We start from the raw sequence: 9,542 nt of genomic DNA, 5'->3' as shown, positions 1-9,542 counted from the left end.
TGGAATGCCATTTGCGCTTTCAATTTTTGGAGGTCCCAGCATGGAACTATATTCCGTCTGTGTGTAAAGTAGACTTAGCAATTCAACGATGTTACTCACACTGGTAAAACCCTGCCTGTGGTGTGAGTAGTGGTGCTCTGCTCACTCCTGGGTAGCTTTTTATGACATACGCTGAAAGCACTATATAATACCAAAATTGCTCTTGATTCCCTTCACAACCCTTGTGTATGCTTTACTGTTACAATGTCCATTCTTCATAAAAATAAATATATATATATATATATATATATATATATATGTATAGAAACACTTTATAACCTTGAATTACTGAAATGTCGAATTTCAGTATCTCGAAGCTATAAAGCCGAATGTTAAAAATAGCGAAAGCCCATAATCGCGAATTTGAATATATGAATCGGTTATGACCTTATACCTTACGCTGCGTAATGTCTGTGATTGTGTTTTGATGGTGCACCGTGCTGTGTGTGGATGTAAGTGTTTTCTAAGGGTTGTAAGTGGGAGTTAAGAGTGTGTGTGAGTGTGCTGATATGTTTGATGTGTGTGTGAGGGGTCGGAGAATGTGCGTGTGTGAGTCGGCTTCTGTTTTGTGTTTGTGCGATCTCGGAGTTAGTATATATAAGTAGGGGGGGTGTGGGGGGCACAGCCCCCCACATGTGTGTATGAGTTGTGTATGTATGTAGTTTTGTTTGTTTTTGTTATGATGTGGGTGTTGTGGTGTATGTGTAGTATTGTGTGCGTTTTTTTTCGGTGTTTTGACTTTCGTATTTTTTTGTGTTGGTGTTTTGTGGATTCGGTTTTATAGTCTTGAGATACTGAAATTCGACATTTCAGTAATTCGAGGTTATAAAGTGAATCCATATATATATTTCATGTATGTAGATATATATCTATACACACATATATATATATATGTATCTATATATATATATATATATATATATATATATATATATATATATATATATATGTATCTATCTATATATATATATATATATATATATATATATATTACATCTGTACATACAACCATACATTTCCTATGCTGGGAGCTGCTTACACTGGCGCAGGCGCACTCGCCTATGCTTACTTTGCATTACATATGTTTACTGCCTCTTATTTGTGCTTACTTGTGCCTTATTCATTATGACAGGACCACTTTGATTGAAAGGATCTGATTAATAGCCCCATGCGATACACTCATTCACTTTTACATGTTTAAATGTTGGCTTTTCAGCTGAGCAACATTCCTTCCACAAGGAATATGATATGTGCTATAGTAAAACTTGAACCGTGAATGCCTTTTTGTTAGGCGAATGCTCTAACCACTACACTATTGGTGTAATGCCGCATGTTGACTCACTCCGAGGATATTCGGACTTCCAAAGCCTATAGTCCTGGCACATACGTGTGTTTGATTGTCAGGGTGTTCATGTGGTCATCCGGGTTTAGGCTTGTCTGACTGGGGACCGGGACTGCCCTGTACCTAGTTGAAAGTCAGACTTAGCACGGAGACATCGTTAGTTCCACTTTTAGTGTCCTACCTGTGGTTGGGGATGCAGAGGTGTGCTCACTTCTGGCCATTCTGATATATAACAGCACTAAATATTACGGGGGTTTCTGCTGCTGTTTCCCTTCACATTCGTTATGACTGCTATATTGTGACCATGTTCATTCTTCATATATATATATATATATATATATATATATATATATATATATATATATATATATATACATATATACATATATATATCGGTCTGTACATACACATGCATATACACCTACATGCTTATTTACATTTCCCATACCGCTGAATCACCGCCACTTACCATCATGCATACACGCTTGCATACCCGCTTATGTCTAGGGTTGCCACCTTTTCAAATGGCCAAAGTGGGGCATTTTCAGGACACACATCAGATTTTACAGGCTGACACATACCCACGGTCAGTACAAAGGTTAGAACTTTACTTATTTGCCTAAATGAAAGCTTATTCTTGTAGCAGTTTAGTTGCTTGTTCTGTTTCTTATAACATTTAAGTATTTTACATATAGAAATAACTGTTTTATTCAACTGTTACATGAAATATGGGACATAAGTATTTCCTACAATCACAGGTCAGGACACAACTGCCCAAAAAGGGACGGTCTCTCACAAAGTGGGACAGGTGGTTACCCTACTTATGTCTGCTTTAAAGTGCCTTAATGACCCTATATCCGAATGCCACTATGCGAATGTGTAAGGTATATATTCCCGATAATGCATGTGGGGAGACGTGCATCATGCTCAGGTATTTAATCCCGGGTTGTAGGTTCTGCAGGACTGGCTGGAGGCTGAGCAGTCTTTTGGACAACTACTGCTCATACAACTTGTGTCCAAATGTCTACAGGACTGGACATCGTGTCTTGACACCAAGTCTAATGTTTAGAACAGATACTTATCCCATGAGGGATATCCAAAAATTGTGGGGACCGATGACCTCGATACTTTTGACTTTACGAAAATAAGGTAGGGTTATACATGGAAGGGATACATAGTCTGCAATTCTGAGACTGCCTAGGTTGAGACTGCCTACTAGATATGAGTAGAGGTCACTATGTGCAGATATGGCTGCACCTAGCTAGCAGCCCGAGTATGGGTGGTTCTGGTGGATGTTCAGGAGGGGGGGGTATTCAATTATGTTTCCAGGTGTGTTGGGGTTGGATGGCTCTGTTCAGGCCAGACCATTATGTGGGTATGTGCCGGTAATGTTTCTGTACATGTGTATCGCACATTTTAATGTTCATATGTTTGTGGGATTGTGTTCTACGGTATGGCCTGTCAGGTTTTATTGTGGATGCGAATATTTATTCTTTGGTTATCTTTCTAATTCACCCACTGCTTCCTCGTACACCTCCAGTTCATCTATTGTGCATCCAACCCAGTCTCCCCTTGGCGAATTATTACATTACCCATCACCCCCCACCCCCATATTCCATAGACACCATCCATCCCTTCTCTGGTTGATGGCCCATGTCACAGTCAACAGAACACATTGCGTATACTACATATCTCTGGTACCAATATGGTTGTGAGGACTACCCTAACATTTCTGATCATCCACATGCTGTACTTCACGCACATAGGTACACGCAAATACTTATCTTCCATGACACGGTAGGTAGACCCGGGTAATACCCATTCATCTATGGGCCGTCCTGACAAGGACGACTTGGACAATGAATGGGCAGATATTGGGCAAATGCTCTGACCATTGGTAGGGTTGCCACCTTTTCATATGACCAGGATGGGACATTTTCAGGACACACATCAGATTTTACAGGCCAACACATACCCACGGTCAGTACAAAGCACAGTAGTTTAGTTTTATGCCTAAATATAAGCTTATTGTTGTAGCAGTTTAGTTGCTTATTCTGTTTCGTTTACTTGCTTATTCTGTTTCTTGTAACATTTAGGTATTTTACATATGGAAATAATTATTGTATGGGACTATTACATGACATATGGGACATAATTATGTCCTACAATCGCAGGACATTTGACATTTATAATGGTTTTGGTATGGACACAACTATCTAGAGGGGGACTGTCCCTCACAATGTGGGACAGGTGGTAACTCTAACCATTGGGCTAGGCTTAGCAACTGGCGGCACGCTAACATGATGCGTTTGACTTCCACTTGGTACAACTATCGACATTACAATGGAATATGGGCACGGGGTTTTAAATGTCATTTGTTCGAGGGACGGGGACTCAATATTCAGCTACGTGCCTTTGTGTTTACTTTTTATTTTGGTGTTCGCAAAAATGTCTTGTATGCTTTGCATACATTTCAGTATCCACAGACACTGACAGGAGTGATTACTATTAGAGGCAGGCTGTACTAGTCAGCATTTTAGGTTGTGCGTATGCAGCCGACATGTTCACGCCTCCATGCAGCGCTTGGACACATCCCCTGCACGTTTCCTATGCACGTGGCTGTTAAGGCAGCATGCCTTCATTAATATGCATGTGGTGTGCTGCGCCATCTCTATGCCACACGGTCGGTGCAAGGCTAATGCCGTCCTTGCACCGAGCTACATGAATCCCGGGGAATGTCTCTTTAATGGTTGAATTTACATTTGGATAAAAACATTGTTATTTATTTATTTATTTTATTCATTTATTTATATTTGTTGATCGGGAGTGTCCGACTGGACGTAGGTCCATTTTCAGCAGAGGCCTGGGGAGAAAAGCTCCACAGTTAAAATAAACAGACAGTAGTTACATTGGATTATATAGCGATTAACAATTTACATAGCAATTACTTACAACATATTTACAGATGAAGAACATAGTACATCAGTAGACAACTAGAATCTTTATCTGTGAAGTACATAACAGGCATTAACAAATGTTAAAATAAGAAGTTTCTGCTGTATAAGTACTAGGCTTATGAGCATCTGAGCTTGCTATAATCAAGGTAGTTAGTGGGGTGGAAAGAAAGGTAGTGGTTAGATGGGGTGGGTGATATTAGAGTAGGAGTTGCAAGGGCATAGCCAGCATGTTTTTAGGTGCGCTTTTAGTAAAGTTTTGAAGTGGGTGCATGATGGTACGGAGGTAATTGTGGGTGGGTGGGAGTTCCATAATCTGGCTATGGTGCAAGAGAATAGTGCTTCTCCAGCAGAGTTATTGGCTTTAGTGATCTGCAAGTGATTTTTGTTGCTGGATCTTAGTGGTCTGGTGGTGCGATAGGGTTGGAGTAGATTCTAGAGGGATGGGACATTTAGTGGATGGTTTACTAGTTTGTGGGTGAGTGAGAGTTGATACCATTGAAGGAGGTGAGGGAGTTCAGGCCAGCCCAGTTCAGTAAGCGAGAGACAGTGGTGACTACTGTAGAATGCCCCTGTGGCGAATTTGGCAATTTTGTAGTAGCAGGTCTCTAGCTTGTTTAGATTGCATTGCCTTAGGTTGGTATATATTGGAGAGGCATAAAGTAGGGTGGAGATAAGTGGGGATTTGCTATTGAAATCTTTGTTGCTTTGGTGAAAAGATGTTTATTTCTGTATAACGCTCCTAGTTTTTTGTGGACTTTTTTTATGGTCATGGATGTGTGAATGTCCAATTTTAGTTTATTGTCTATTTGAACTCCTAGCAATTTGGTGTGTTCAGTTGGGTATATAGTGGTGTTGTCTTTTGCTGTGATGTTAAAGTGAGAATTGTTTTGAATATGTTTGGTGGGTTGGAAGATGAGTGGTTTAGTTTTGTCTGGGTTGAGTATTAACTGGGCATCTGATAACCAAGTTTCAACAGAGGAAAAGCCTTCCTGTGTGACTTTTTGCAGTTTGGGTAGGGACTGGGCTGAGCAGATGATGGTCGAGTCATCTGCATATTGAACGAGTGTGCCATGTGTGGTGGCAGAGGCTAGATTATTGTTGAAAACAGAGAAGAGTAGGGGTCCAAGGATGGATCCTTGGGGAACCCCTATGGAGAAAGGTAGTTGGGGAGATATGTCATTCTGCCATACAATGGATTGTTGGCGGTCAGGCAGGTAACTCTGAAACCAGTTGGTGACCGATTGTGAGAAAGATAGGTTATTGAGGACAGAGATAAGTTGTTTGTGTGGGACCATGTCAAATGCTTTAGATAGGTCCAGGAAAGTAGCAGAAGAGAGATAGCCATTGTTTTTATGCTGAAGGATAGTGTTAGTAAAGGAGAGTAAGGCAGTGGTGGTGCTATGGTTTGGTCGGAAACCATGCTGAGTATTGGAAAGGAGGTTGTTAGTAAGGAGGTAGTCTGAGACCTGAGAGTGTATGCATCTCTCTAGTATTTTGGAGAGTGGAGAGAGAATAGCTATGGGGCGGTAATTGGTTAGTTCTGTGGAGGGTCCGCCTTTGTGGAGGGGAATTATATGCGATACTTTCCACAGTGTGGGAACATAACTTTCTGACAGAGATCGGTTAATCAAGATGGATACTGGGTAGGCCAGAGCATCAGCTGCGATTTGTAGGTATTCACTTGGGAGGTTGTCTGCTGCTAATCTGGTGGGTTTAAGTTTAGTTAAGAGTTTTTCTATGTTGGAGGTAGGTACAGGAGAAAGAGAAGGCAGTGGGGAGATTAGTAGTTGAAGGTGTGGGTTGGAGGGGGGTTGTGTTGTTTAGCTAGTGATAGTATGGTTTGTGTGAAGTGTGTGTTGAATGAGGTAGCAATATTTTCTGAGGAGTGAGGGATGTTAGGAGGAGGGGTACTGACTTTACCTGGGTGGAGGATGGAGTTTATGGAGGACCAGAATTGTTTGGGGCTGTGTTCGGAGTAGTCTAGGGCAGACTGGTAGTATTGGAATTTGTCCTGTTTTATTAGCTTTTTGACTCTATTGAGGGGGTCTTGGTTTTGCTCCAGTGCTCCCAGGCTTTATCCCTGATTTTCATTTCTGACTTAGTGGTTTTCTGTAGCCATGGGGAGGGTTGTGCTTTGGTTCTGGAGAATCTTATGGGGGCATGGTAATTAAGGATGCTCAGGAAGGTAGTATTAAAAAATTCAACTGCATCATCAAGACTGAGGTACTTTAGAGGATGCCAGTTACATTATTTAAGGGATGAATGTGAGTGGGTTAAAGTTTATTTTTTTACGTATCTGACGGTAGACGACAGGTTTAGCTTGGTATAGGTATTTTTTCAGTAGGAATGCTGGGGAGTGATCACCGAGGCTATCTGATAAGCAGCCTGTTATATATGACTGGGGACTCTTACTGACTAGTATCCAATCCAGGGTAGTGTGCTTGCTGGAGTTTTTATTTATCCTGGTTGGCGACTGGACTAGTTGGGTGAAGCCATGAAGGTTTACATGAGGGGTTGGATGGTTGCCAGAACAGGATTGCCAGTCATTATTGAAATCACCTAAAATGATAGTTTTTTGGGGGAGATGGTGGGTAGACCAGCTGAGGAGGTTTTCTAGTGGAGGGATGTTTTGGCCAGGTGGGAAGTAGCATCCAATTATGTTGATGGCTTTGTTTTGGTTTATTTTGAGGTTGATATATATTATTTCTCCATTGCCTATTTGTGGAGCTGATGATTTTAAGATCTGGATGTTTAGATGCTGTTTAAATATTATAGCTACACCACCTCCTTTCTTGTTTAGCCAGTCTACTCTTAGTATGCCGTAACCTGTAGGGAGTATTTGCTCACTGGTAATGTGAGGTTTTAGCCAGGTTTCTGTCAGGATGACTATATCTGGGGAGTACAAGTCTATGGTGGCATGGAGTTCATGGACTTTGTTCGATAAACTTCTAATATTTAGGCTTAGTAGAAGGAAGTCATTTGGCTTTCTATTGTCTGTAATATGGGAGAAGTTGTGGTTTCTAGTCTGATTATGAGGATTGGGGTTGGAGACGGTAGGGCCAGGGTTGGGGTGGATATCTCCACTTAGGGCTAGTTTTGATATTCATGAGGTTATTAGTTTTCCCAGTTTTTGAATGTGTTTGTTTATAAGGGAAACTTTATGATTGTGCTCTTTGAGTAATAGGTATGGTGGGACGGTTACTATTGTTAAGTTGTAGGGATGCTTTATGTTTGAGTAATATAGTTGGTAGAATATGTGGGGGGTGCATAGGGATGGTTCTTGAGTTGGTGGGAGGGGAGCTGAGTGAGGGTGAGACATGAGTGGTGGTGTGAGTAGTAGTACAGTGGTAGTGGTTGAGTGTGGGAATGATAGAGCTTTGGTAGGATGTAAGATATGCAAGGAGAGTGCATGCAGTGAGCATAGGTAAGGTATGCTTGTACATGTTAGTTGAGGAGGTGTGATAGTAGTGGGAAGATGGAGGAGGTAGTGTTGGGTTAGTGCTGTGGTTGGCTACCGGAAAGATGGGAGGGGTTTGTGAGTGTAATAAAGGTGGAACCACAGGGGCGGGAGGAAATAGGGGGCAGGGTGGGGAGTGAAGCGGGTAGAGACCCTGTTAGTTGCTCTTATGAGGGGGCTAGAAACAATCAGGTAACAGAGTTAATTGTTGAATGAACATATGATAGTCACAAGGGTGATTGCAGTTTTAAAAAATGGTGCCTGCCACAGGTAATATTTATTAACTTTGGGATTGTCTTAAGGTAATAAACGGGGAAGGGGAGGGAGAACAAGGGTGTGAGCAGGCAGTTCTTTGTACTGCTGCTAATGAGCCAAAGCAAAGACAAGTTAGTGTTTGAGAAACAATCACAATTGACCAAGGACTGCTCTGAAACTGTAAGTAATTTCTTAACCATTTTCAGGTGGAAAAACAGGAAAACCTTTTATCAGTAGGCCACTGTGGTCTCAGTTTAAATTAACAAACACACAGTATTGATCAGATTATGGATACTTTCTGCTAACAGAAGGGAATAAGAGAGAAAGTGGAAGCTGAGTGTGAGTGTGTTTGTGTGTGTGTGTGTGGGGGGGGGGGGGGCTGCTGCTAACAAGCCAAAGCAGAGTGCTCTCCAGGGGAAAATGAATATTGGCTCAAACAGGTAGACACATACTCAAAATTAACTTTAGTTGTTTGCAGACAGTTCAGACCTGGACTGCACTTTTCTTATAAAAATGATAAAGGTGGTACTGCAGTTGAATACTTAAGAGTGGTGTTACTTTCAAGGTTAACTTTAGTTGTTTGCAGACAGTTCAGACCCGGACTGCGCTTTCTTATAAGAATGATAAAGGTGGTACCGCAGTTGAATATGTAAGAGTGGTGTTAGGTTGGAGAGACACTGAGCTCCTCATGGGGCCTGTAGCAGAGTAGATTGTAGTTTTTTTCTCCAGAGCATGCATATTAATCTCAGCAAGATGTGGCCCCATTGTGTATGTTCCATTTATTCCTATGATGTGATTGTTACACATCTGTGTCACAAGTATGAGGTTACAACAGATCAGAATTGAATGTTGATGATATTGTCATTTGAAACCACAAATTGTTAGGTTAAGTTGGTAAGAGATGAATTTTATGTTGTTATCTAATTTTCAGGGGGCAAGTATGCATGTTAACCACACAAACCAGAAAGGACTATGTTGAAACATTAAGCTTGATTTTACGAAAGCTGATAAATGCTGAAGATTTTATATTCAGTCTTGCAAATAGAGATAAGCAACCTTTTCAAAATAATGACATGGACAAGACATCAAATGGAAGGATTAGCTGTGTTCAGGATCAGATGATGTATAAACTGAAATATCCTTGCAACAGTGAAAAAAACAATGGACACATCTTCGTTAGAGTAAGTTCTCTGGAGAAACGCATGTTACAAGTAGAATAGAAAGTCATTGTTACTTGAGGTATAACAATATTTTATAGTAAAACGCTTACGTTATCAATATCAAAGGACTGTGTCTACTCACTGGCCTAAGTGATGGTTCCCTTTCTGGGATTCCCAGCATCGCTTATGTTATCAATATCAAAGGACAGTGTCTACTCACTGGCCTAAGTGATGGTTCCCTTTCTGGGATTCCCAGCATCGCTTACGTTATCAATATCAAAGGGCAGTGTCTACTCACTGGCCTAAGTGATGGTTCCCTTTCTGGGATTCCC

This window comes from Protopterus annectens, chromosome 1.part2, assembly GCF_019279795.1.
Source record: "Protopterus annectens isolate FY-2018-M chromosome 1.part2, PAN1.0, whole genome shotgun sequence".
Taxonomy (NCBI): Eukaryota; Metazoa; Chordata; order Ceratodontiformes; family Protopteridae; genus Protopterus; species Protopterus annectens.
This window is presented reverse-complemented; position numbering follows the sequence as displayed.